We start from the raw sequence: 12,902 nt of genomic DNA, 5'->3' as shown, positions 1-12,902 counted from the left end.
AGGGAGACCTGAGTCCCTTTCCCTATCATCCCTGGTGTTCTTGGTCACAGAGATAACTCTGGGAGTTTCCCTTTTCCTCATTTATTCCCTCTAGTAAAACTGGCTAGTGTGTTTCGTTTTTACTTGTTCTCAGTCCGCAGATATATTTTTAGCCTTGTTAATAAGGGAGAAAAAACAAAACTCCCCACTCTTCATGACATGTTGGGACCAAGTTTGGATTAGATGAGGCTGATGAAGCTTTTCATGTCATTTCCTGTTGCTGCCCTCCTGAACACCCACCCACATTTTATGCACTCTCCTCTTTCATTCTCCCTCTTTGCTTTCTGCCTCAGACCTACACCCACTGACTCGCACGTTTTTTGTGGTGTGGGGGCAGAAGGTGCAAAGCAGCCACATTTCATGCTTGCTGTCTCCTTTCAGGCTGAATTCCTGCTTGTGGTCTCCTGTGAGGATTCGTTTACTGCTTGCAGCTCCTGGGAGAGAAATCATGAAAGGTAAAAGGGCCGGGCCGGGGGGAAAAACAGCTTTCTTTTAAAAACAAAGCAGGGACTTCTGTCTAGTTTGTGTGGCCTTGTGGGGTGGAGTGAATTTCAAGACTGAAAGAATTTTGTTTTTGAACTGAACTGGGCAATTTGAAATCTCCAGGATTGCTGCTCTTAAAAAAATAGAACTCTGGTTATTTACCCACTGAGTTCTGTCTAGGAACAGGCAGCAAAAATGTAGAGGCAAGGAAGCAGTGCCAATGAGCTGAACAACTTGTCATGCTGTAACTTCTGCTTGATACTGAACACACTGAGCTTGCTTCAAGAATCAGTGAATTCCACGCTGGTAACAGCAGGTTGTAGACTTCCTCTCCATTTGGATTAGAGGAAGGAAAAACTGACCATAACATTTCAGAATTGAAGGCATTTTCTGTAGGTTTATAGGAAAAGCCCTGCAGCTTTGAAGAGGTGTTATTTGGGTTGTTTTGTTAACAGTGGTTCATTTGCTGTTGGGTAACTGAAGAAAATAGTAACTCGGGGCTGGAAATAAGCTGTGGATATTAGCAAGCAGAGGAAAGGAACTAAATCTGTGTATCCCCTGATGTTGGGCATTGCTAGGCATTTAAAATATTCAGGGTACAGGTCCATGGCACAGATTTGCATATAATCATTTAGATGCAAAGATGCACTTTTGGGCTGGGAAGAAGTAAACTCTGCCTTTTGCTGTCAGGGGTGTGTGGCTGGGATCTGACTGATCCTGCACTTTGCTGTATACTCCGCTACCCTGTTTGTGCACCGCCCAGAGAGCTTCGGCTATGGGGCGGTATAGAAATTTAATAAATAAATAAATAAATAAACACAAATCATTTTAAAGTGTTTTTCTTTAAGGGGGGAGATACAATGCTCAAAAGACCTGGGGCTTGGGCCTTTGGGGCCATCCCCTAAAACATCCCTGCACTACAGGGATATTCATGATTTCCACTTTCTAAAAGTGCACAAATACAGTATATCCCATACTTCTTTCCTTTATTTATCCCCCCTTCTTTCTCAGTATTTTCTCAACTTCTCCATAAGTTTCCTTAATTTAAAGGAAACCTAGTCTCTTGTCTCCATCTCTCTTTCAATAATATAAATCAACACAAGTTAATGGCTATCTAGAATATGTATCTATATTTATTAACCCATTTTCTTGATTTTAACTGCTGCACTACCCTTTAAAACAGTTTGGGGGTTTATTTTAAGTGCTAATACAGTTTATCCACTGATATAAAGGCGATTTCTGGAGGTGGTGGGCAGCCAGCAGTTTCTGTTAGTTGGGGTCAGAATTTTTCCATCATGGAAAATGGAGTTGTGTTTTTGATTAAGTTGAAGTATTACCTGCTCACCACATCTGTTTAATCCAGTGTCTGAAAGACAACATGCAAACTATAAGAGTCAGCAGCTGGCAGCAGCTGGCAGCCCCTGGCCCAGATCTGCACCTCCCCCCCCACATCCCCAGAATGCCCCATTTTCGGGGCTTCCGACAGCCTTCTGTCCACCAGGCAGTGCCGACAGGCTGCTGGTGGCACCACAGCTCAGCCGCGACAGAGGGCTGCTGCTAGCAGGGCCTGGTATATCTGGAAGCCTGCCAGCGCTGCCCGGGCTCCAGGGCATCCGACTCACCACAACCCAGCAGAAAGGCGAGTTGGATTGCGCCCCTAGCCAAGGCACAGAGCCGCCTTGGCCTAGGGTGCACCGTAACTAATGAGAGGAGCAAATGACTGGAACTATCGATTCAATTTCTTTTTCTTTCCTGATGATAATTTTCTAGTATTTTTTATTTGGTGGTAAAGAATGTAAATTGTGGAAAGAATAGAACATGTTTTTGAATAAGAATAAACGATTAAATTTCTTGAAAAATATTATTTTTACATTCATTTAAGAAAAACGCATTGTAGTCCTGTCAATGTGTATAAACCTGGAACATGAGCAGGCTACGTCTGAACTGTATTTTTATGAGGGCTGTTCACTGGATTTGTACATATCACAAACAAAACAGGTGTGGAGGCTATGGGGCGTGGCCAATGAGGTCATGGCCAACTGCTGTCCCCTCCCTCCCTTGCAAACATATTGTGGACACTTAAGCGTTGCAGTTTTACAATTGGCACCTAACTAAACTGTAAGGGGTCTGTGCTGTCACAGTAGCTTCTCAGGTGGGAGAAAAGGTGTGTGGCCTCCACTAGTTCTTTCCCTATTCTCCTTCTTTGCAAAGAAAGAGTGGACACTTAAACACTGCAGTTTTAAACTATGGAGCCTAACAGTTTTAGTCCTCACTCTCATGTGTCTGCACACAGTTAAGTCATACCTCCTCAGTAGTGAACTGAAACCTCGATCTCGGCTCATTCGTAATGCTCTCCCAATCCTGTTTCAAAGCACACATGCACAAAGTGAGTGAGTTGCTGGAAACTAAAATTAGAAGACACTACAAAAGGCTTTAGTCCTATGCTTGCTGTCATGAGTAAGCCCCACAGAACCAACATTGCCTGGAAAGTTCATTTAAAAAAAGAAACAAAATAGTTCAGTTCAAGTACATCCAAATGCACGTTTAATTTATCATAATTTCCGCCTGCCACACACAATGCACAAGGGTGCTGCTCTTCCCCAGTATCAACCCTAAACCATGCAAAAAACTCAGGTGAATAGTAAAAAGAAAAGAAAATATTCATTTGGGCAACTTCGTAATGTATTTTTAAATTAAAACATATTTAAAATGAGCATCTATAATTGAATAAATGTAATGGTTAGAGTGTTGGACTAGGACCTGGAAAACCAGGGTTCAGTTCTATTACATCCACTTAAATGAACACAGTGGAGCTTACTTCTAAGTAAAATGAACAGGATTATGTTAGTTACTACAGCTAAATCATACCTCCTCCCTGGTATAGTTAACTATTATATATGTGAGACTATATGTCAAAGCAAATTTTATATTCAGGAATATTATTTATTTAAACTATGCCTGCCTTATTCCCTGGTATGCAGAAAGAACCTCCCTGACCTGGAGCAGTGTATTCAAGTATGATGGATAATAGTCATTGACTAAAGATTTTCAGAGTTTTTTTTTATAAACAAAACCATCCTGTAAATGGTAAGCTTCTATTGCTCAGAGAAAAAGATATGACAGGTAGAAAAAACAAGAAGCCAACATGTTAGAAAAAGGAGTCTTTCCCCACTATATGATCAGTTCTGAATACTGTAGCAGGACGTTCCACAAGTTTCTCCAGGATTTCACTGGTGAGGGGACTCAGAAAAGGTATCTCTAAGTTTCTTGGTTTTTATAAAGCAGGGATTTGCTTAACTCAACATTCCTTCTCCTTCTGATCAACCTCATATACACAGGTTCCACCTTATTCAAAGTGAAATTGGGGCTGGAAGTGTGCAACAACCCCATACATGCCCTGCTAGCTGGATTACCAAGATGTCTGTGTTTTCCACTACTCTCGTATTCTCTTCCACACCTGGGCTCAGAAAGAAAATAAACATCTGGCTCTCTTGAAGGTACTGCTAAGTTTCTTGTTTTAATTAAAATGTAAGTTCTTGCTCTTATCACTAATGAGAGTTAATTATCTTGCACAAGCCCATATCAAATATTCAGGTACTTTTTGTGTGAATAGTGTTTTATTGAGATTTCTAGTAAATGTAACGACAAACAAGTAAAACAATAATCAAAGTACAATAAACATGTCACTCTATATAAAATAGAAAGAGTACATTCAGCAACAGAAGCTTTATATGTAAAATAGAAGGAATGCCAGAGAGCAGAATAATAGAAATAAAAAGCAAGGTACACATCCCAATAAAGTTTTATACTACTACACATCCCACCAAAAAGAATTTAATGATGAGGGTAGCCTCGCTTCTGCCCCATCTTTGATAGCATAACATAAAAAGGGATACCATATTGGAGTAAATTTATTGGAGGATGTCTCCCACCAAGCTTTTTTTTGCTCTTGAGTTAATTTTTCATGTAGTACAAGTTACCAAAGTCTGGTAAACCAATTTTTTATTGATAAATGTTCTGCCCCCTTCCAATTTTTGGCTATTTCAAGCCTCACTGCAAGTAGGAATCTGGATAGGAGAGACATCTGAGTTTTAAGAACAATGGAACCCCCTTTAAGAAAAAGAAGTGCCAAGGCAGGATCTGGTATAATTGTAGCTTTAAGAACTTTACTAGCCATTTGAAAAACATTGCTCCAGAATTGTCTCACTTTATTACAATCCCACCATAAATGTAGGAAAGAGCCATGGATCAGGCATCCCTCCAGCATAGTGGAGAAGGAGGAGTTGATATAGTTCAGTTTGACCAGAGTGAGGCGCCCCCGATGTATAACTTTCAAAGCATTTTCTTTGATGAGGGCTGAGGTGGCTCTTGAGTGTGAACCTACCGATATATCACTCCATTCCTCTTCTGTGATTTCCCTCCCCAGATCTTTAGCCCAGACTTTACTTGCTGAATTTTCTTGTCCATATTTAAATTCTGATGGGAGGCTATAAATTATAGAGATAGTGCCTTATTGGCTAGAAGTTTCTGTTTACACAGGGCTTCATAGGATGTCAAAGAACGTGGCAAACTTTCTGCTTTGTAAATTGTGTTTATAAAGGAGGATACTTGTAAGATTCTATACCAGTTGACTCTTAACACAGAGAGATGTTTTTCTAATTGAGAAGTTTGTAAAGGACGTCCTTGATTAAACCGATCTTGCATTGTTAGCAATCCCCTCTGCTCCCAGCCTTCGAATTGCCTGTATTTGTCAATGTGATGAAATTTGGGGTGATCTAGGAATGGAAGAAGAGGAGACGGCCAAGGTGCTAGTTTGTGGATCCATTGAGGCCAGATTTCAAGGTGGCATTCAAGAAAGGGTGTGTGATTGAGGAAAGAGCACATTTACACAGTGGTAACAAAGGGAGTGATCATGCTGATGGGTATTTCACTTCTGAAGTAATTTCCATTGAAATCCAAGGAATACTTAGATCAAAACAAATCATTTGAACTAGTTGTTTAATCTGCGATGTTTCGTAATATGGTTGCAGTTTTGGCATGCCAAAACCTCCCTTATTACTTGAGCGATACAGAACTGCTTTACTTAAGCGTGAACATTTACTGCTGTTACTGAAAGAGTCAAGCATTTGTTGCCATTTCTGTAGGAGTGTCTCAGGGAGATAAATGGGGAGTGTTTGGAAGAGGAAGAGGAATTTGAGCAGAATGGCCATTTTCACTGCAGCCACTCTGCCAAGCCAAGAAAGGGAATATTTTTCCAAGAATAAAGCTCAGTTTTAATAGCTCATATTAGTGGATCGAAGTTACACTTTTTAAATTGTTTTAAGTCTTTGGTAATAGCTACCCCTAGATATTTAAAACCACCAAACACCAACAGGAGACCAAATACATCACTCAAGTGAGCCTGTGCTGGCAAGGGGAAATTGTTGCAAGAAAGTTCCGACTTTCTGTAATTGTTTTCTAACTCCTCCACTTCTTTAAAATTAGCTAAATGGGTTTGCAGCCATGGGATCAACGTGATGGGGTTCTCGTAAAAATAGAAGTACATCCTTTGTGAAGAGATTGATAAGGTGCTCTTGGCCATTAATAACCAAACCTTTAATATTTGGGTCTGCTCTAAGCTTATCTGCCAGTACTATTGCAACTGCAAATAATATAGGAGATAAAGGGTATTCCTGCTTGGTGCCTCTTGTTAAATTAATAAAAGGGGAGTCACATCCATTAATACGAATTGTCACTTGTGAACCAGAATAAAACTGATGAATGACATTAAGGAAGGACCAAAATTTAATTTAGTTAATAAGCGGAGTAGGAAAGGCCATTCAAGATGGTCAATGGCTTTGAAAGCATTTAGGGAAAGTAGTTCAAGAGGAGCGCCTGTTTGTGATTAAGAACCCATCTGACAACATCTGAAAGTTGCCATTTAGGAATAAAACCCGTCTGATCGGTGCGAATGTATCTAGAGATAAATACAGTTAGTCTCTCAGCCATTATTGAAGTAAATAGCTTAGCATCTTGATTCAGGAGAGCTATTGGGTGGGAACACGGATCTTTATGAGGTTTAGGGATGACAACTATTCTAGTTTGTTTCCAGGTCTCTGAGATCCTATCTCCCTTCATATTTCCATTCATCAGTGCTTGTAGATGAGGAAGGAGAATTTCACTAAATGTCTTATAAAATTCAAATATTCTCATACATTAAATAAATAAATAAAAATAAATTTGGGCTGGACCTGGACTGGACCTTTTGTATTATCAGGTGGCAGGGAGAAAAGATTTGTAGTGGCAAACTACCCCAAGAATGGACATTCTTGGGGTAGTTTGCCACCATGAATCTCCTCTCCCTCCTCTCCTGACAAAAAAAAAGGTCCAGTCCAGGTCCAGCCCATGAAGAAACCAGATTCTCCCACCCCTACTTATGATGCCAGCCAAACAGCGTTTAGAGGCAATTTGCCACCACGAATGTCCTCTTACCCCCACCTTGACCATAAAAAGTCTCAGGCTGGCTCATGTAGAAACCAAATTCTCTCTCACCCCAGGATGCCAGCCAAAAATTTTTAGGGGCAGTTTGCCACCAAGAATCTCCTGCCCCCCCCCGACAATAAAAAGGCCCGGCCCCACCCATGAAGAAACCAGATTCTCACCACCACCACCACCAACTTAGGATGCCAGCCAAACATTTTTCAGATGCAGTTTGCCATCAGGAATCTTCTTTCCCATCTCTCCCTTCTACAATAAATAGGGCCCAGTCCAGTCTATGAAGAAACCAGATTCTACACACACACACACCTTAGGATGCTAGCCAAACATTTTGGGGGAAAGTATGCCACAAAGAATGCCCCCTGACTATAAAAAGGTCCAGTCTGCCCCATGAAGAAACCAGATTCCCCACCCCCCATTATGATGCCAGCCAAACATTTTAAGGGGCTGTTTGTCTCCAGGAATCTTCTTTCCCATCTCTCCCTTCTACAATAAATAGGGTCCAGTGGCTTATGAAGAAAGCAGCATCCACCTCCACCCCCATGCCAGCTAAATATGCTTTTGAGATTGTTCACTGCTATTACTCTCAATGAAATGTCTATAACATTTATGGCAGTGATGAACCCAGAAGTTGAACAATGAACTCAGTGATATATTGCTAATTTCAAAGACTGGTAGGCTGGCTAGTCACAGAAAAAAATAAATTCAGCTTCAGGCAGATTTTGCAACAGAGTGGTAGATCTACCGCATATTTTTTGCTCCCAAAAAGCACTTCCTGAGAAACTGGTTTCATTCTGAATATAAGAGATTTGGATTCTGGGACCATGGGCTATGCTTCCTGGAAGATGGACTGCTGGCAAGTGATGGGTTGCATCTCACAAGGACTGGGAAGAATGTCTTTGGCCACCGCATGGAGAAGTTCATCAGGAGGGCTTTAAACTGAATCCTAAGGGGGAGGGAGACGTAAACTTGGTGGTAACGACTGATGAAGGCTTTGCACAGTAATGGGAACAGAGAGATCGGCTCTAATAGGGCCCAGTAAAAGTCCTTAGAAAAATGTAGTAAGGAAGCCAAGCCAGAAATCACATGGTCTTCTATGTCTGTATACTAATGTGCAGAGCATGGGAAACAAGCAGGATGAACTTGAACTCTTAATAATTATGACTTGATAGGTATAGATGAAACTTGGTGAGATGACTCCCATGACTGGAATACAGCAATTGAAGGATATAACTTGTTCAAAAAGAACAGAAGGAATAAAAAGGGAGGTGGAGTCACGCTATATGTTAAAAATATATATCCCTGCACAGAAATACAGGAAGTTGAGCTTGGTAGCTCAACTGAGTGTATCTGGATTAAAATTAATGGGGCAGGTAATATAAGGAATGTGGTGCTTGGAGTCTACTACTGACCCGCAGGCTCTTCTTATGTTCTTAATCAAGGAGAAGACGAGAATGTAACTTTTGAAAAGCAAATTGCCAAAGTTTCGAGGACGCATGATGTAGTAGTAATGGGAGACTTTAATTATCCCAATATCTGTTGGGAGAGAAAGTCTGCCAAACACGGCCCCTCCAAGAAATTTCTGAGTTGTGTTGGAGATAAGTTTCTGGGAGCAACCAGCTATCCTGGACTTGACTCTAACCAATAGAGATGATTTGGTGGATGACGTGGCTTCACAAAAAGCTTAGAGATGACCTGAAAACAAAAAAGGACACATACAGGAAGCGGAAAGAAGGCCAGGCCACAAAGGAAGAGTACAGGCAGGTATCATGGAATTGCAGGGATGGGGTCAGGAAGGCTAAAGTGGAGAATGAGCTGAGGTTAGCGAGAGATGCTAAAAGCAACAAAAAAGCTTTCTTCAGGTATGTCCACAGTAAAAGACAGAAAAAGAAATGGTGGCACAGCTACTCAACGAGGATGGCAAAATGATAACAGATTACAAAGAAAAGGCAGAAGTGCTCAATTCCTACTTTGGCTCAGTCTTCTCCCAAAAAAGGGTCTATGTCCCTTCCAGGAAACATGAAGTAGAAGGGACAAGATTGGACCTTAAGATTGATAGACGAATGATGAAGGAATACCTAATCACTTTGAACGAGTTCATATCAGCAGGGCCTGATAAACTCCATCCTAGAATATTGAAGGAACTGGCTGAAGAGTTCTCAGAACCACTGTCTATTATCTTTGTGAAATCATGGAGGCCTGGTGAAGTACCGGATGACTGGAGGAGAGCTAATGTTGTCCCTGTCTTCAAAAAGGGCAAAAAGGAGAAACCGGGGAACTACAGACCAGTCAGCCTAACGTCAATCCATGGCAAAACTCTGGAGCAGATTATAAAGCAGTCAGTCTGTAAGCACCTTGAAAACAATGCAGTGATTACTAGGAGACAATATGGATTTATGAAGAACAAATCCTGCCAAACTAATCTTATCTCATTTTTTGATCGGGTAACCTCCCTTGTAGATTTTGGGAATGCGGTGGACATAATATATCTTGACTTCAGCAAAGCTTTTGACAAAGTGCCCCATGATATTCTGATTAGCAAGATAGCTAAATGTGGGCTGGATGGAACAACTATCAGATGGATCCACAGTTGGCTTCAGAATCATACTCCAAGAGTGCTTATCAATGGTTCCTTCTCAAACTGGGAGGAAGTAATAGGTTGGTACCACAGGGCTCGGTCCTGGGCCCAGTGCATCCAACGAGTTGGATGAGGAGGTACAGAGCATGCTTATCAAATTTGTAGATGATACAAAATTGGGGGGCATAGCTAATACCGTGGAAGACAAAAACAAAATTCAAAGGGACCTTGATAGGCTGGAGCATTGGGCTGAAAACAACAGAATGAAATTCAACAGGGATAAATGCAAAGTTCTACACTTAGGAAAAAGAAACAAAATGCACAGTTATACTTGGCTCAGCAGTATGACATATGAGAAGGATCTCGGAACCACTGTAAAACATCATACTGCTGGCACACTGCACAACTGCCAGGGTGTCAAAAGACAATTACCTAATGCTATTCTCCGAAACTGACTCTGGAAATAGGGTTGGAACCACTGTAAAACAGTTCCTCCAATACCCATCTTACCAAGTCGGCTCAGAAGGATACCATGGTCAATGGTATCAAAAGCCACTGAGAGATCAAGTAAGAATAACAGGGTCGCACTCCCCCTGTCCTTCTCTCGATAAAGGTCAACCATCAGGGTGACCAAGGCTGATTCAGTCCCATAACCAGGCCTGAACCCAGACTGGGATGGGTCAAGAAAATCTGTTTCATCCAAGAGTACTTGCAACTGCTGCATCACAACCCTCTCAATCACCTTCCCTAAAAAGGGGGTATTTGCAGCCTGTCGGTAGTTGTCACAAACCAATGGGTCCAGGGTGGGCTTTTTCAGGAGTGGTCAGATCACCGCCTCTTTCAAGGCGGCTGGAACCACACCTTCCCACAATGATGCACTGACCACATCCTTGATCCACTTGGTCAAACCCCCTTGGCAAGCTTTAATTAGCCAAGAAGGGCAAGGGCCGAGAGGACACGTTGCTGGCCGCATCATGGCAAGCACGTCCACGTCATCAGGCCGCATCAACTGAAACCGTTCCCAAGAAGTTGCAGCAGATGTTGCACTGGACACCTCATTGGGGACTACAGTAGATGTGGGTGGGGCATCAAGACTGCTGTGGAGGCAAGCAACTTTACCCTTAAAGTGCCTTGCAAACAATTCACAGTGGGCCTCCGAAGGGTCTAAAACTCCATTTCCTGGAATTGATGTCAACAGACCCCTGACAATACGGAAAAGCTCCACTGGACGGCTACTTGAGGATACGATGGAGGCAGAGAAGTGGGCCTTCTTCGCTGCCTTCACCGCCACACAGTAGGCATGGTTATGATGTTTTACTCGTACCCAATCAGCCTCACAGCACGTCTTTCACCACTTGCGCTCTAGCCATCGTCCAGCCTGTTTCATTGCCCTTAGTTCATTGGTGTACCAAGGTGCAAACCAGGCTCCACAATGCCACAGAGGGCGCTTGGGGGCAACCGTGTCAAGAAATTGACCCTCGCTGTCGGTTGGGGGTGGAGGAGAGACAATGTCTCCTTCCTCTGCCCTCCTGGCAAGCATATTTTAAACTAGAGATTCCTCCCCCCCCATTAAACATTAGCCTTGCCCACAAACGTATTCAGGACTGGGTCTGAGGTGGGGTGGGTGGTCCCCAGGTCAACCCTGGACAGGTCAACCTGATGCCTCCCCCAAATCAGAGCCACGGGGCAGTTGGGGAGGCTGTGCACAGCTCTTTTGGTTACTTAAAAGGTAAGACTTTCAACTAGGTGGCCAGTGACACCAATGAACACTGCAATATTATGGAGAACTACTCTGCTCTAATGCTAGTCCTTACCTATGGTTTGCACTTGACTAAACCTGCATAAAATTACAATCACAGCTTGGAAAAGTTACTTTTTTGAACTACAACTCCCATCTGCCCAATCCGGTGGCCATGCTGGCTGGGGCTGATGGGAGTTGTAGTTTTAAAAAGTAACTTTTCTAAGCTCTGGTTACAATGCACTTCAATATCCTATGAAGTCTATAGTCTGAATCCATAAACTCAACAATTACTTAAAAGTAAGGCAGTCTTTCTCAGCTCTTTTGCTGACTGCGTTCAATGGAGAAATATTAATTGTACAGGATTTTTGTTCCTTTTTGTAGTTTTATTACAAAACTAACCAAAACATTGTGAGGGATGTACAAAAGGAGCAAGTAGGGATGTTCCACTTGTAACATAGAATGGGAGCTTCCAGGTGGCCCTGAACCTGGGTGGGTGGGTGGGTGTCATGGCAGTCAAAGAAGTCACAGAGGAGGGCCCAAGGAGGTCACAGAAGTGGGACCAACTTGCTCCAGTCTTCTCCCTGCTCCTCCCTTGCAAATATGCTTGGACACTTAAGCATGCCAGTAGTACAATCACTGATCATTTAACACAGGAGTAGCTAAAGTGGTTCCTCCAGATGTTGTTGTAGTATGACCACCGTAATCCTTGACCATTGCCCAATACTGATCAGATCTGAGTATCCCAACCTTCTCAAATGAATTGAAATAAAAAAAATCACAGTTCATATTAAGGCAATAATAATGACTACTACTACAACTAATGCATTACTACACTATTATCTTATACGGACTAGAGTGTATGCCATAACCATACAATCCCAACCATGTATACTCAGGACAGCATTTTAGCCTGCAGTCGTAACCCTACTTACCTGGGAGTAAACTCCATTGTATTTAATAGGATTTACTACTAAGTAGACATAGTAAGATTCACAATCAAGCAGTTCTGTTATACCCTCCTAGTTTACAGAACTGGTATTTAAAACTACTAAGTTTTTATCACCATCTGGTCCCAAGTAATCATGGTGTCCTCCCTATTGTATCTTCACAAGAACCCTCAGAGGTAGGCTATTGTGATTGGTCCAACTCCAAAGTCACCAAGTGATCTCTATAGCTGAGTTGGGATTTGAGCCCAGTACTCCCCACTCTGTCTAACATGGAAACCACTATACGCATTGGCTCAATGGCAATGCCCCTCTCTCACTGTTGTTCCCTTGCAGCTGGTATTCAGATGCATATTGCCTCTGACCCTGGAGGTAGCCACCATGACTAGTAGCTTCTAAGTTTTGCTGTCCATGTATTTGTTTAATTCATTGACAAGTCTTATGTTTGCTAGTCATGGAAGCACTCTGTGGTAACATTCGTTTAGGAACCCACAAATGTAAGACCTATTTAGGAAGAAGCAGCCATATTAGGGTTGCCATGCTCAGGGCCTGAGAATGATTCTGTATCTTTAAGAGAAGAGAAAATTCAGCCAAGTGCAGGTTTTGTTGCAACCCTATAATGGGAAAAACCACAAGGTGG

At 42.3% G+C, this 12,902-nt stretch overlaps 1 protein-coding gene across 3 annotated transcripts in view; it reads left to right on the top strand.

Annotated features, from left to right (window-relative positions):
• Window positions 1–299: 299 nt before the first annotated feature.
• The window catches only part of EVA1A (eva-1 homolog A, regulator of programmed cell death), a 30,370-nt gene continuing 17,767 nt past the window's right edge, over window positions 300–12,902 (top strand). For all 3 annotated transcript variants that reach the window (XR_009760824.1, XR_009760825.1, XM_061612832.1), the window contains exons 1-2: window positions 300–494; window positions 3,861–4,019. The gene's annotated coding sequence lies outside the window, so the exon portion shown is untranslated. The remainder of the gene's footprint in view (window positions 495–3,860; window positions 4,020–12,902) is intronic.

Source organism: Rhineura floridana, chromosome 2, assembly GCF_030035675.1.
Source record: "Rhineura floridana isolate rRhiFlo1 chromosome 2, rRhiFlo1.hap2, whole genome shotgun sequence".
In the NCBI taxonomy this organism is placed as follows: domain Eukaryota; kingdom Metazoa; phylum Chordata; class Lepidosauria; order Squamata; family Rhineuridae; genus Rhineura; species Rhineura floridana.
This window is presented reverse-complemented; position numbering and strand designations above follow the sequence as displayed.